This window comes from Protopterus annectens, chromosome 10.part0 (assembly GCF_019279795.1).
Source record: "Protopterus annectens isolate FY-2018-M chromosome 10.part0, PAN1.0, whole genome shotgun sequence".
Lineage (NCBI taxonomy): Eukaryota > Metazoa > Chordata > Ceratodontiformes > Protopteridae > Protopterus > Protopterus annectens.
The window spans coordinates 905,634,484-905,651,516 of NC_056744.1; positions in this window are offsets into that span (position 1 = coordinate 905,634,484).

The following is a 17,033-nucleotide window of genomic DNA, read 5'->3' on the forward strand; positions in this document are numbered from 1 at the left end:
ATTGGACACCCTTTGTTTAGGGCCTTAAAGTAGTTGATAAGGGGTTCTGGTGGCAGTGATAACTACCTTATAGTCTGGGCAGAAGGGGATCATAGCTAATAAACATGTACCAGCCTTTCCCAGGTGTGTGTATGTAAAACAAATCTCCAATAGTGTGTGTGTGTGTGTGTGTGTGTGTGTGTGTGTGTGTGTGTGTGTGTGTGTGTGTGTGTGTGTGTGTGTGTGTGTGTGTGTGTGTGTGTGTGTGTGTGTGTCAGCTACTTGAGCAGGGACACAAAGCACTGGTTGGACATAGAGAGTATTGGAGGACTTGGCTTGAAACCCTGGCTCAGGACTCAACTCTATAGCTGTGCCAGTGGGGAGACTTATTGGGGATCTGGAGAAAAAGGGAGAAATTAGCCCCGGACTGACTGTGGTCTCTGTGTGCTCTTAAGTGAAATTGCACTTGATGCAGAGAGCTGCATCTGGAAATACTGTGTGTGTAACTTGTCATCTTCCCAGTGTATGTCCCCCACTGGTGCCAGTGGTGAGGATTGAGGCTCCTTGATTGCTGTCTAGTGTTGGGGCAACACATTGATTTGTTGGCAGTGGTAGGATCACCACATCACATTTTAAGATTCAGTGGTGTGGATATTAAATTCCTGTGGCCTGAGAATAGTGGTCACTAAGGAAGGTGTTTGTATTCTGATGCAACCACACATTGAACATTCAGAGTTCCATATCACAAAACTTTTATTTATTTATTTATTTATTGTTAGCTTAGTTAATCAGGGAGAGCAGGCAAGGATGTAAGCAGAGGAGTATGACAAGCTGACAAGGAACCAGTTGGCTGAGATGTGCTAAGCCAAAGGACTAGGGCATGCCAGACTGACTAAAGCAGAAATGATTACAGCCTTAATCACAGCTGCATCACAGACAAGCAACCAGGAGGACATCCAGACTGGCCTTGGGGATGTACAACTCTCAGAAAATGGACAGTTCAAACTTTCCACAGAGGAATTAAAAATCCATCTGGAGTTAAGGAGACTTGAACTGGAGGCCAAACATTTGGAACTATCATCGGCAGAGAGACTGCGGCAGGAAAAACAAATGGAATTAGAAGCAGCAGAGAGACTGAGATGTCTGGAAGATGAAGAAAATGAGAGGCAGAGGCAACCCAAAAAGGAGATGTTGACTCTTCGGCAGGGTCATGGAGGTAATGGGGAAGGGAGTAATTGAAACCCAGAAGCAACAAAGGACAGTAAATTTCTTCCACAATTTACAGAGGGTGATAATTTTGATAGTTTTATTCATATGTTTGAAATGGTATGTAAACAGTAGAATGTTGACCAAGGGCTCTGGGTATGGTTCCTGACCCCCTTACTCCATGGTAAAGCTGTATCTGCTGTTTCTAAATTGTCAGATACTGATTGCTTAAATTATAATGCTGTTAAAAATTGTTTATTAGAGTGTTTTAAGCTAACACCGGAAGCTTATAGAAAAAAGTTTTGTGAGCAAAGAAGCAAGGCAGATGATAGTGTGTGAATATATTGCTGAGTTAAGCACTTATTTTCATAGGTGGGCAAATGGCTGGCAGTTCACCACTTTTGAAGGGCTGGAAGACCTTTTGATGAGGGAACAAGCCCTTAGCACTTTGCCTGAGGACATGAGAATCTGGTTAGTGGATAGAGAATGTAACGCCACAGATGAGTTGGGGAAAAAGGGAGAACTATACCTAACAAGCAGGACACCACTGCACAGGAAAGGGATACCCAGTGCTGCTCACAGGTCTAAGTGAAAACATGATGGGCAGCCTGAACCACCCCAACAGAGTCTACCAGTAGCAGGGAAGCCACTAGTCCAGGTACATGGCCAGGACTAAGGGTTAAATTTTTTAAATATAACCAGTGGTGCCACGTAGCATATAGATGCCCATGGATGTAAGGTGGGGAACAAAAGGTAGGAGAGCCAGTAAGTGGTAATGACAGAATGCCATCAGTAAGTTGTCTGGAGATGAGGGTACCAAGCTATCACAAGAGGTTATATCCTATCTTAGTAGATAGAAAATGGGCCACTGCTAAGAGAGACACAGCCTCTGACCTAACCATTGTGAAGCCTGCAATGGTTAATGAGGAGCACTACTTGCTTGGGCAGCCTACTCCAGTCAGAACTTTAGGAGGGGCCCCATTCCAAATACCTTTGATTAGGGTTCACCTTGACTTGAAAGGTGGAAAAGGAAGCAAGCAAGTAGGTATGTTTGAGGATATCCCTGCAGATGTCCTGATAGAGAATTATTCTGATAATGCAGTACCTTGTGTGCATGCAGTTACATGCAGTCAAGCTTGGAGACAAGCATGTGAGTCTGGTAGCTGGGAGGGATCCAGACAGACTGCACACTTGAAGCCAGAGCTGATGAGGTGGCTACTTCAGGGAGGGAGCTACCCTGTAGCAGTGAGACTGAAGGTGAGCCACAGCTGCTTGTGGGTACTGATGTTCCCTTGGACAGAGTGACTGCAAGGGCAGAGGTGAGTAGTAGTAGTACCCAGGCTGACAGTTAGGCACCACTTTCAGAGAATACCAGACTTCTTGTAGAAGGGGAGCTGGGAAGGGTTACAAAGAAAGAGTTGAGAAAGGCTCACCTCTCAGACCCTACATTACAGGACTTGAGGGAGGTAGCCCGAGAGGCACCTGATTCAATGGGGAGTCTGTATACTGGGATAAAGGGTTACTGTATAGAGAGTGGACCCTTAAGGGAGGCTTAGAGGGTGAGAGAATACAACAGTTGGTAGTGCCCAAAGCCCACCATTTGGCACTTCTAGCCACAGCCCATGACATTCCCTTTGGAGGTTATATGAGAATAAAGCGTACCAAGAAATGTATTATGCAGAACTTTTATTTGCCTGGGATTTCCAGAGATGTAACAGGCTACGGCAGGACCTGTGCACAGTGCCAAAAGGTAGGCAAGGCAGGAGACAAGGTCAAAGCTCCTTTAATGCCTTTGCCTGTGATTTAAGAGCTGTTTCAGAGGGTAGCTATGGATATTGTGGGGCCTCTGAGTATCCCAAGTTCCACAGGGAAGAAGTATATCCTAGTGGAAGTAGATTATGCTACCAGATACCCTGAGGTGGTGGCTCTGTCCTCCACTGACACAGAAAAGGTGTCAAATGCTTTGCTAGAGATTTTCAGCAGGGTAGGTTTCTCAAAAGAAATACTAACTGACAGATGTGCCAGTTTCATGACCGACTTGCTGGCATACTTCTCAACTGTACAGATTTTCTCAGAATGTCCACATTTTGGCCTCATATTTTTGGTCAGTTTTTCATAAAATTTTGGTTTTCTGGCAAAATAGTGATAAATCGTTAAAGATTGAAGTTCAAAAATAATGACAGACATTTGAGTTTCAGGTTTCATATCCTTCAGAAAATTCATGTTAATGTAACACCTGTTATTCTATCAAGTTTCAAAGTTTGTAAAAGCAACTGTCCCTATTTTTGGGCCTTTATCCCACTTTTATTTATGGCTTTGTCCAGATTTCTTGCTCTACAAAGTTGTGAGATATGCCTGCTGGCTTGTCTGTAGAAGCACTGTGGGGTGAAGCACCTAAAGACCACCTGCTACCACCCCCAGACTAATGGTCTGGTGGAGAGGTTAAACTCTACACGAAAGACCATGCTACAGGCATTTGCAGACCAGTTTAAGAGGGAGTAGGACAAATATTTGTCTCATCTGTTGTTTGCTTACAGGGAGGTGCCCCAGGAATCCACAGGTTTTTCACTCTTAGAGTTGCTGTATGGGCACAGGGTGAGGGGCCCTCTAGATTTGATTCCTGAAGAGTTAGAGTTGTAGAGTGAGTGAGTGTGAATCCCACAAGGAGTCTGTTGTGGCATATGTCTTAAACCTCAGGACAATGTTGAGGGAACTCATGGGCTTGACCCAGGAGAACCTGGCAGGATCCCAACAGCAGAAAAAGGTCTGGTATGACAGGAATTCTCAAGCTAGAGAGTATGCTGTTGGGCAGCAGGTTATGGTTCTCATTCCTGTCATACACGACAAGCTGCAGGCAGCTTGGAGGGACCCTTCAAAATAGTAAGGAAGGTCAGTGTTTTTAACTACATGGTAGAACTGCTAGGCAGGAGGCAAGGACACAAACTGTACCAAGTTAACACCATGAAACCTTACCATGATAGGGAGGCCCTGGTGCTACGTATTAGCAGTAGGAGGCAGGAGGATTCTGTGGGGGATCTATGGCTACACGGAGCTATCCAGCAAAATCCCACATTACTATGGTGGAGCCTAGGGTTGCAGGTATATGATAGGACAGTGCAGCACTATACTGGGGCCAGCAATGTAAAAGCAGCTGGTATCTCAAGACAGGGAATGGAGTAAGGTATTCCCATATAGGCTCATCCCTCTCAAGCAACGTTTCTCAAGGGTCACTTGAAAAACTAGCTTGAGTCTTTGAGGGGGAAGAAGTATGATGAAAGGAGATGCTGCCAGACCAGCTAGCTGGAATTTTGTAAATAATTATATGTTATTTGTAAATATCAACATGATTTATATTGAAGTATGACAAAGGGAGATCCAGCCAGCACAGCTATCTGGAAGTTTGTAAATAATTATATGTCATTTGTGAATATCAACATGTTCTATATAAGATACTTGTGTGTTGCAACTGTATTAGAACTGTATGTCATGTGTATATCAAACTTGTTTGTACAGAAATGTGTGTTGAAAAAAAATGAAATTTAACCACAACATGGCCTACTGGAAAATAACAGAAATGTACATGCATTATTGTAACTGTTTAGATGTATGTATTTTGACAGTGGAAACTGAACTGGGATACAGGAGGCTAACTTCAGAAAAATAGCTGAAATTAAATTACTTTTTGGCAGCAAGGAGACACAATGTCTGTGCTGAGACATTTTCTGTATTGTCTTGGAAGTGTTTTATTGTTTTATGACTTCCAGGTCCTGCCTTAAATCAGAGGAGAAGCCCTTGTCTATGTATTTTCACAGGTAGATGCTAAATGCTACCAGCTGCCATCAGTGGTTGTATCTGAGCCTGGGAACTAGGAAACAGATGATAAGCAATGATGTCATTCTGCAAGTTATCCCAATAGTAATATTTGAGATATTAATCTGAGAACTCTATGAGAGAGACAGAGCATTATGTATTGTGTCTTGGACCTGACAAGATCCATTCACCACACGTCTTCCTTGCTCTTATGTAAGTTAACTAAAGTATAGTAATTCTCTTAGATACAGTCAGGAATATAGCAAAGCTTAATTTAGATGTTTTTCTTTATTTATTTGAGACTATCCTGCAATGTTGTTTTAAATATTTCCTGTGATTTTGAACTCCGAGGTCACTGTAAATATATACTGAGTATTCTTGTTCTTTTATTATTTAGTATTAGATATATTTAAATCTTTCACTGTGGCTGCTCTGTCTAGAGATATTTAAATTCTGAGAGTACTTGCATATTTATTTGGTGACACTGTGGGCCACTGTTAATAGCCTTGCTCTTGGTCAAACTACCATTTGAATTGATATTAACATTACACAATAAGATTGGACACCCTTTGTTAAGGGCCTTAAAGTAGCTGATAATGGGTACTGGTGGCAGTGATAACTACTTTATAGTTTGTGCAGAAGAGGATCATAGTTAGTAAATGTGTGCCAGCCTTTCCCAGGTGTGTGTGTGTGTGTGTGTGTGTGTGTGTGTGTGTGTGTGTGTGTGTGTGTGTGTGTGTGTGTGTGTGTGTGTCAGCTACTTGGACAGGGACACAAAGTACTTGTTGGACAGATTGGACAGAGAGAGTGTTGGAGGACTTGGCTTGAAACCCTGACTAAGGACTCAGCTCTATAGCTGAGCCACTGGGGAGTCTTATTAGGGATCTGGAGAAAGAGGGAAAAAAACAGCCCGGGACTGACTGTTGTCTCTGTGTGCTCTTAAGGGAAATTGCACTTGATGCAGAGAGCTGCATCTGGAAATACTCTGTATGTGCCTTGTCATCCTCCCAATTTACATCCCCCACTGGTGCCAGTGGTGAGGATTGAGGGTCCTTGATTACTGGTCCAGTGGTGAGATGTCACACCACGATAGTGGTTTGGTTCTGGGTTTTTTCCTGCACTTGTCCCTATAGGGTACAGCTGTATTTGTGCAGCAGTTTAGATGCTGGTATAGTGTAGAGGTGTACATTTCTGTGTATTCTGTGGCAATAACTAGGTTTGGTAGAGATTTGTAGCTTGTAAATGTATCTCTTAGGAGTAGATAGTTTGTCTTAGAAAAAATTCTAAAGGTGCATAGGGTGGAAGAGGTCTGTGGTTTTAATTTTATTTGAAAGGAAATGGCTTTATAGACTGACCTAGCAAGTGATGAAGATATGCAAGGAATGCTGAAAGACTCCACCATAAAGGCAAGATCCAAGATATTGTTCCCCCTAGTGGGTAGTCTGACTAATTGTTACGGGACATTTGTATTGACAAAGTCCAGGAATCTCTGTGATTATGCTGTAGTGGTGGTTTAGGATTCCCAGTCTATAGCTGGATAATTTAGATCACATAGGGAAATGGCATTGGGTTTTATATTGACTGATTTCAGTTCCTGTAGATAGCCATTGTAACTTTCTTGGTTCATAGAGGGAGTTCTGTATACAACTAATATATGGTAAATTACCTTTTTAACAAGGATGTCAAGAGGCATACTCACTATATGCGCTTCAGTATGTTTTTGGTGGCGTGGGGATAGAATCTGGTAGGCACTAAGAGCCAGGAGAGAAAAACTAGAAGTTAAGAAAATAAATTAAGTAAAATGATAATATAGCAGATGCAAATGCCTTGATTGAGACTGCATAGTAATTTGCAGCTATCAAGCATTTGCATACTTAGCATCTTTTAGTTAATGGGTAATAATTGCCCAATTAGCACAGCCCAGAAAGTAGGGGGGAAAAGGTGTGAAATTCAACACATGTATTGGATCGAAATGTCACTATGTGAGATGCACTGCGACAACTAGCTCTGCTAGCGCTGATCAATCACAGGTATTATTTGTACACTCTTATTTAGTACTTTTATTTGTTGCCCTCTTTTAATCAAATGTATTGCTTTTGGTTGTGTTTTCGTTTTACAACCTTATTTATTTTTGTTTATTTTGGAGATCTCAATGAAGTATGGCTGTTCAAAAATAATAAAATGAAACTTAATCTGTTTTTTCTTAGTTTTCAGAGATAACATGTATACATGTAGATGCACTGTACATGTACAAAAAAGGTTGTGCTGTATGGAAAAACATAGTAATGGGGTGTTGTATTAATTAATCATATCACATGGATGCTAATTTATGGAAGCATGAGTGAGGGCAGGAACATTATTTCACTCAGAATCACTTATTATGTAACATTTTGCGGCACATTCAGGAATGACAAAATTGATCTTGCTGCTACTTAATTGCCTAATTACCAATCAGTTAACTAAACTAAGCATATGAGTAGACTTCAACTAGCCCTCCATTAACTGGGAAAACTATTCATTTACCAATACACTTGCCCAACGCTTTCTGGAATTCATTAATTCCAATGCCCTGGACCAGCTCATTCTTACCCCCACTAGAGGTAGCAGCATCCTTGACCTGGTCATTACTAACATGGGGGACCATTGCTCTACACCAGTAGTCAACCCCTCTCTGGTTAGATCCGACCACAAACTAATCACCTTGGAAATCCACATCTCTCCCACCCACCCCCACCTCCACAAAGGTAACCACCATGAAAAACGTCACCAAAGCTAACTTTGGGCTCCTAAAAACAGAGGTGGCTAACTTCACGGCACCCATGCAAATGGAGAATAGTTGCATGACTGCCGAATCATACATCAATGCACTGTACAAACACGTACACAAATGCATGGATCTTGCCATACCCAATAAAACCAAGACGCTCTCCTCAAAAAAAAAGGAAGCTAATCTGGTGGTCCCCTGCCATAAATAAACTCTACAACAGAAGGAGGAAACTGATGCGGAATAAGGTGAAGTCCCAAGACTGGAAAAACTCCCTTATCAGCCTCAACAAAAGGTTGAGATCCCTCATCAAATCCTCTAAAGCTAACTATGAAAACAGAATTTCAGAAGATAGTAAAGACAACCACAAGGCCTTTTATAGTTATGTAAAGAATCTCCGTGGTAATACCCAGATTTGCTCTGAGCTACTGCACAATGGTACCTCTTATACCGAGCCAACAGATATTGCCAATATACTGGCCGACAGATTCACTGCCAGCTTTACCCCCCCCAAGGACCAATCACAATACCAGTAGATTGCCAGGCACCCAGTATTACTGCTGCACAGATTAAAACACCACTGTCCAAAGCCAAGAATACAGCTTCTGTTGGACCTGACAATATCCCCGGCTGTGTTCTACAAGAAATACAGAGTGAACTGGCACCTCACCTGTGTACCCTGTTCAATCACAGCCTCACCTCAGGCTTTTTCCTACCAAATGGCACACTGCTACAGTCATCCCTCTCCACAAGGGAGAAGCGACTACAGATCCCAGGAGCTATCGCCCCATTAGCCTGATGAGTCTGATATGCAAAGCTATGGAATGCATCATCATGGATCTATTAAACAAGGATATAAGGAATCTCCAAACTCTGGATCCTACACAGTTTGGTTTTGTGAAGGGTAGATCATGCCTGCTCAACTTGGTTGATTTCTTTAGTCAGTCACCAGAGCTGTAGATGAAGGCAAGGTGGTTCATACAGCCTACCTTGACTGGCCAAGGCCTTTGATACCATTTCCCACTCAGGAATCATAGAAAAACTCACTAAGCTAGACATCAACCCGTATATCACTAGGTGGGTTGCAAACTGGCTCACAGATAGAACCCACAGTGTGAAAGTAGCTGAGTCTAAGTCAAACTGTTGACCAGTCACAAGTGGAGTCCCACAGGGTTTGGTCCTGGGTCCTCTCCTGTTTGGTATCTACTTCTCTGAAGTCCAGGCCAACACAAAGGGACTCTGGCTGACAAAGTTTGCAGACGATTGCAAGTTGGGAGCTTTATTAACTCCCCAAGTGATGTTGACATCCTACAGAAAGGCCTCAATGATCTGGTGTCAGAACCATGGCCTTAAGCTCAATGCCAAAAAATGTGTCATCATCCCCCTTGGGAAAAACCCAGTTCCCTTGAATTACCACATCGATGGTAGTCCACTGAAAACAGAAGGCGTTATAAGAGCTCTAGGAACACAGGTTGATAGCAACCTCTCTTTTGACCACCACATTGCCACTGTGGTCAGAAAGTCATTCTATGTGGCACATCTCATTACTAAGGGTTTTGCATCCACGAAGAAAGAGGTCATTGTCGCCCTCTACTCTTCCCTCATTAGGCCAATCTTTGAGTACAATGCCCCATTTGGCATGTACCTCACTAGACATGTGCAACAACTGGAGAGGCCACAAAAGTACCTCACAAAGAGGATCCTATGCCTTAAACACCTGTCCTACATGGACAGACTCAAAAAACTCAAACTATTCATAGGTTCATAGGTAGGTACTAGGCTATTGGCCCTAGGGCCTATACAAGCCTAGCCAAAAAGTACCCTGGCTTTCGCCACCCAAGAAAATTATTTTCCTGTGCCCCTGTCAAGCAGAACCACAGAAGTGATCCCCGGGGTGAATTTCTTATTACCCATCCAATCATCAAGATTTTTCTTGAAGAGTGCTAATGAGGAGCTCTGTTTGACATAGATAGGTAGTCTGTTCCAGAGTATGGGAAGTCTCTGGGACAGGAATCTATTCCTCCAGCATGTTCTGTTTATTGTGGTGACAAGGTTTAGGTCCCTAGAGAGTGTAGCTCGGAGGGATTGGGATTTCTTTAAGTGGAGCATGTCCAACAGCTCTGGGTTTGACATAGCTTTGTATGTTAGGCAGAGATCGCCTCTGAGTAGGCGATATGCAACGGAGTAAAGCTGGAGTTTTTTGAGACGGTTCATGAAGGCATCTGTTTGAGGCCAGTAATCCTCTTTGTGAGATATTTTATGCCTTTCCAGTTGTTGTAGATGTCTTGTGAGGTACATACCAAAAGGGGCGTTGTACTCTATAATGGGTCTAATGAGTGATGAGTAGAGGGGAACAATGACCTCTTTTTTTCTGGATGAGAAACCTTTTGTGATGAGGTGTGCCATGTAGAAGGATTTCTGCTGATACTTCTTCCAGGGCTATGGCCACTGGCACTGTTTTGAGGAGGTTTGCATAACTGCATTCTCAGAACCTCACTGATGATGTTAAAATGTGATTTTTTTAAATTCTCCCTTGGATAAAAATTTAGTCTTTGGCTTCTCTGCTACAGCGATGATCAAATGTGTGATGAAATGGACAAGCTGATCCAGGGAATCTCTAAAATTTTTCAGCCCTCCTTTTTTAAATTGTCCAAGGGATTTTCTATTTTTATCCATTTTTAGCAAAAAAGTTGTTAATTTCAACAACATTCAGGTAAACAAACACTTAAGAAGAAATGGCAAGGGGGTTCCAAAGAGACGTCTTGAATTTCTAAAAAACAAGGACAGTCTGGTGGGTCTGGTTCAAGAGATCTTGTGACCTCCTCCCAGCCTGGCCCCTTTTTTCTTCCAGAAAGTCTGAATCTCCATTTTCCTCTTTGGCAATAGATTGTTTCAGGCAAATGGGTTCTTAAAATCATTCATTAAAGTCACAAATGGCAGTGGGAGGAAATTCTACTTTTCCAGGTCTGTCTTTCCTCTTCACCCATATTAGATTCTTTTATTTCTGCCTGTTCTTCATCACATCCCTATTCATCCACACTTCAGATGGTTCTTAATGTTTTGTGTGTTTTGATCACACTATCAGTTGTCTGCCTTACTCTTTGGACTATCCACTGCATCAAGAGTGTTCACAATGTGTCTAGCTCTAGGTATAGCTCGTTGCAGGCTACAGGTATCCACATTTTTCCATATTTAGATGACTTGCTTATCTTTACAGCATCTTTTTCAAGGTGTGAGGAATCTGTCTATCTCTCTTGGGTGACAGATCTCTTACACAAGCTAGGATTCCAAGAGAACATTAAAAAGTCTTTCTTCACTCCCTCACATAGGATTGGATCTTGGTTATACTACCACAAGCAATGCACATAAAATACTTAAGTCTGACCTGAAAATATGCATTATATTAATATTACTGCATTTACAACAACATTACTTTATTTATAAAATTTGTCAATGTTTTAACTTCTGGGACTACCCTTGTCCCATTGCTCAAATACCTGCAATCATCACATTGTGCTTTCAATCAAAGCAGACTATGTGATATTGCCTTTTACAAGATATACATGTTTCTACATGATTCTGTCAGGTACTACTGTTTTTTTTTTTTTCACTGGATGCTATAGTCCCAAGTATATGCTCTTTAAAATCTTGAATACCTGATTTGAGGTCATAACTCCAAACAAACAGGGATACTGCAATGTTAAAGTCTTATTCATTAGCATTTAAACAACAAATAAAAGCCAACTGCATCATTGTGTTATAAATTAGACATATATTTTACCAAACCAATCTCTCTGGATATCATGCTCAGGCGGTTAAGGCCACAATATACATTGATGTGTTTAGCATTTAGATAGTATGTTACACCTCTTTAATTTTTGCCAGCATTCGGTTTAACAGCAATAGAACCCTGGAATCTCTGCTATCATTGAAATGCCATGCTTTTAAGACTTATGTAATTGTGGTTACAACACTAAATAGGTAAGGAGATTGCAACGGTGAATGTATAGTTGTTTGGTGTTTAAACATCACTGCTTAATATTCAACTGTTTTCTTTTGAAATGTTATTCATTTAAGAATCTCTGTGTGCCATGTGGCACTATGAATTTAAATGAATTCTTATTAAAAGGCATAGGAGGTTTTCTCTATTAAATTGTGAAGGACTAACATGGTTGTGAGTTATTCTGTGTGCTAGGTAATGCCTATTTTGGAGAGCATTTCTAAGTCAGAAACACGGCTGCTCTGTCTCTTAAACTATGATCTTCACTATGCTATTTATCGGCTCAGTCTAAGATAATTCCATACATGCTACTGGTACTCTATTTTAGTGCAGATTACACAATCCAGTACTGATAATCTCCTGACACTTCCTGTCCCATATCAGTTACCTTATAGTTGCGTTAAACTCTGTTCTTATTTTAAAACAAGACATGAATCAGTGAACCTACTATAAGAATTCACCAGCCTGCTAAAATTGAAGCATATCACCACAAGACTAAACATCATGTTCCTGCTTACCAAAAACCCTGAGGGCGTGCCTAAAGTTTGTGTACATTCATCTTCTTTTTTTTTTTTAGATTAATTAATGCTTATTCAGTACTACGTGCAGAGTGTGTTGCACTTGGAATGCCTGATGCATGTAGCTATGTAAATATAAGGCTAGTGTCCTTGCTAAAATTCTAAATTCTTAACAGTACGTTTGATGAAAGCATAAGAAGACAGGAGCACTATCTTACCCATGCTGTGAATTTGTGTAGATTGTTTCTTGCAGCTACTGCTGTGAAGGTTGGGCCCACTCCATTTTCTCTTGCTGTGCTCCAGCTCACTTTACCCCCTACCCTACCCCCATCATACTTTCCCTAACTTGCTCTATATTTTGCAAATCTGGACCCCTCCCACCAATCAGATAGCCATCATTCTTCATTCTTGATTTTTGCCCCCATATTCTGAAATAGCTAATTTCATCTGCCCAACACCCATTTAGCCAAATAACCAGACTTTACTTTTTATCTCTCACAGTGCTTTCGTACATAACAACATTATTCTCTCATACATTATTAACTGTAAACTTCTCAATACTAGCACATTTAACATCATTCCAGTTCCCCCTATCATATGATTACTTCTGTTCTCAAATATCTTGCACACAAACACCAGACATTACCCACAAACACTATTACTCATAGCCGCTAGTGAGCTGAAATCATCCATCACTTTAAAACCACTCACCTCACCTACTGACCAGACCTGAACAAGCTTGGCCTAAAACCAAAATTAAAACATAACTATCACCATGTATATTTCCTGATTCTTAATCAATTAAAGGCCTGCAATGATATCCATCCAAATCCATTTCCAAAAACACTGCTATCCTTGCAAGTGTCACCAAAATCAAACAGTTCTCAGCAACTAATACTACCCCAGCAAACTCTCCAGGCCTGAAGGTTTACACAGCTAACCTTAACAGTATTCAGGATAAAATAAGAGAAGTACATGCATGGACACTATGCCACCATCCAGACATGGTTGTCATAACAGAAACCTGGCTTAAAAAGAAATGCAAGATAAAGAAACAATTTCCCCAGGATATAGCATAAAAAGACGAGACAGAGAACATAAGAAAGGAGGAGGAGGATTAGCTATCTTATATAACAACACCCTCAGCATATCATTACATCACCTAACACCCACTCTGAAATATATAATGCTAAAATTCTCCTAACATCCTTTATTTTCAGTACATGCAAAAGCTTATTCCTAATTGAAGCGTGCTTACCCCCAGGTATGGCCGAAGATTTCCTTTCCTGGGTCTCAAACAACATCTCCCAAGAAACTATAATCCTAGGTGACCTCGATATAGATTGTCAAGTTATAAATTAATATTTTTTCACAAATAATATAAACTTGTATGACTTTACTCAGCTAATTACAACCCTACCAGATAAAATAAATGCTCTAATAGAACAACAGCTACAGACTAGATTCTTAACAATGGCCCTAACAAATAAACTCTGCTGGCTCACTAGCAGATCCTCCAAGTGATCCATTACCTGTCTGTACAATAAGATACTACTTCTATATTCAAAACAACAACATTATAATCATGCTAGAAATCTCACTTTCTTCAGCAAAGATGCATTTATCTCAGGCCCTAAAGCAGTAAGCTGGTGGCTACACATAACAAACTCCCTAGACAAGCCTGTAAAACTATTCAATTCCACATTTTTCAACGTACTAAATAAACCTGTTTTAGTAGATCTAAATGAACCAAAACCAACCCTGCACCTTGGCTAACTAAATCAACAAAACAATTAATGAAAAACAGAGATAGAGCTTGGAAACAATGGGGAAAAACATAGGGATCTTAGATTTGCTGCAATAAAGTATAATCAAAGCTAACACAAAATGCTATACAAAACATAAGAACAAAAGCCCCAAAGCTTTTTTGTTTTTGTCTTCTATCAGCTGGCTACTAAATCCAGGAACTAAAATGTAACCTACTCCTATTACTTCCAGTCAAACAGACTGCATATCTAGCCAGTAAAATTTACACTTTATTCAAACCATAACATCACTTGTCAGCTTCCCAACTGGTCCAAGCAGCTTACAACCTCCAAACCCTAAGCCCAACTCCAATGCTCTACAACTCCAACCTATCTCAACATCCACAATAAAAAAACTACTAACCCTGAAACCCATTTCACTAGCCCCAAACAATCTACCTAGTGAATACATCAACATTTTTGCTGACTCTCTAGCATACCCAGTCCCTATTCTTATAAACCATTCCACAAAGGGGGTAACTCCACTGACCTATCCAGTTTCTGAACCATAGCTATCTAATCTCTGCTATCAAAAAATTCTGGAGAAATGCATTCAAAAGCAACTAGTCTCTTTTATGTCTGACAACAAAACAAGCTTCTTTCCACTGCTCAACAGTTTTAGACCTCATCATAGCACCCACAACTACAGCCTTAATGTAATACATAAATCAGCACAAAAACAAAGGCAACTTGGCTCAGCAGTATTTCTCCATCTGTTGAAGACATTTGATACAGTTTCACATACTAGACTACAACTTAAACTATCTACTCTTGGAATACATGAATCCTCCTTATCCTGGTTCAATAGCTACCTGTCTAATAGACAACAAGCAGTGAAATGGCTAAATAATATATCTTCCTTCCTCCCTGTCAAAGTTGGAGTTTCTCAGGTTTCAATTTTAGACCCATTACTATTAAACATTTTTATAAACAATCTGTAATTAGCAAGCAAACAAGATACAATCATCCAATATGCAGATTATACTACACTTATCTGTGTCGCAAATATAGATGAACTTCAACAGCTCACCCAAGAATCCTTCTCCAAAACAGAATCCTGGCTAACTGACTCTGAGTTATTCCTAAATCCAAAAAAACTAAGCTAATTCTTTTTACACCCAAACATATGCTAGACTACAAAATGACCTTACAATAACATCCATCAACATTAACAACATAGACCTAATTACCAACACCAAACTACTGGGAATATTTTTTATCAAAACCTCAGATTCAACTATTATATGCAACTGCCTATAAAAAGAACTCAACAAAAACTAGGAGCATTATACAAGACTGAACATTACTTAACAGACAGCACCAGTAAACACATTGCCACACCCTTCCTCATCCCAATCCTTCTCTATGCTGCTGCTGTACTAGTCAATCTCCAAGTCAACCAACTCCCTCCTGTAGTGCAATCTTATAATAAGATAGCCAAATTTGTAACAGATCAACACTACAAGACCCATTACTACCAGGTCCTTAAGCAGCTTGAATGGCTGGAGTTTAAAAACTATCTTACTCACTCACAACTAGTCACCACCCATAAACTCATGTACAAGCTAGATAAATTCCAAAGTTTACATAACATAATCCTACTCTACACACAAAATCAACCTTTTGCTTGACAGACAAAAAATTATTATGCATCACCAAGCCAAACAATACCTCCTGGGAATCATTGTACTTCTCATGTTCCTCTGGAACTCGATTCTTTAGAGCACACGAAAACTCAAAGTCTTTCAAAATTCAGTTAAAACAGTACCTTACAGAGCAACTGTTCTATACTTGTGCCTCCCCAGGCGAACCACACAATGCTCCAGTTTATTGTCCTATCCTTCTACTACTGCTTTCTCTACTATTTCTACTACCTCTCTCTCTCTCCTCTGAGGACTTTTGTTTCTCCTTTCTCCAGTCTTTCCTTTTATTTTAAATTAATTGTAATAATGCATCCAACAATTGTACTTAGTCCACTGTTAATTATAATATATGTCAATATGCATCTCAGTCTGTTGTGATAGTCAGTTATCATTATTTTAACCAGTCACTCTACAAATATCAAAATTGTCAAACATACTCAATGTCAAATGGAAATGTTATACATAATTGTATGAAAATGTATTTATGAATGGAGCTTTCTTTCCTGTCTCCAGTTGAAAAGGGGTAGGCCTCTATCTAGTCATACTATCCTGGTAAACAAATGTAATAAATAAATAAATAAAGTAAAATATTACATATTTAATCCGCGCTTATGTTCACCTACATTTTGATACTTTTATGTCGGCATTTTCTGCCACTTGTTTAATTTTGATCAAAAGTAACTTGTTTTGGGACCTCAGCCTTGCAGCTTCATTTGCAGTTGTGGGATAATTGTGAATTACTGCAAGATCTGAGCATCATTTATTCATTAAACTTCACTTTTGTCTCCATAAGCTGAATTACTTGTAAAAGTTAACTGTTTATATTTGAAGTCAGTACGAAGCCGTAGTCTTACCATTCCATTTGTAATTGTAGGAAAATTGTGAACTACTGCAAGATCTGAGTCTCATTTAGTAACTTATTAATGCATTTTTCCATAAGCAGAATTACTGGTATATAGCTACCAGATCTTATGCATTAGGCTGTAGTTTAGATTGCAATAGTGACAGTATTGTAATTTTTGTTGCAAGATTTGTGTTTATGTGCTGCTACAATTGTTTACATTCTAACTTTGGTGCTAGAGTCGTATATTCTGCTTATCATATGACTGTTCAAAATTACATTTCAGTGCTTTTTTTTACATTTGTTATGGTTGATACATTTGCTACCATTTTCCCCCATTCTAGTGTCTGCTGCTTTGTTATATCCCTCCTTACCCCAAAGGTTTCACCTACCCAAGGTCATTGACCATAGGACTAAGTGAAGTGTGATTTTGCTACAGGTTCTGAAGACACAAAGCTCCACTACTG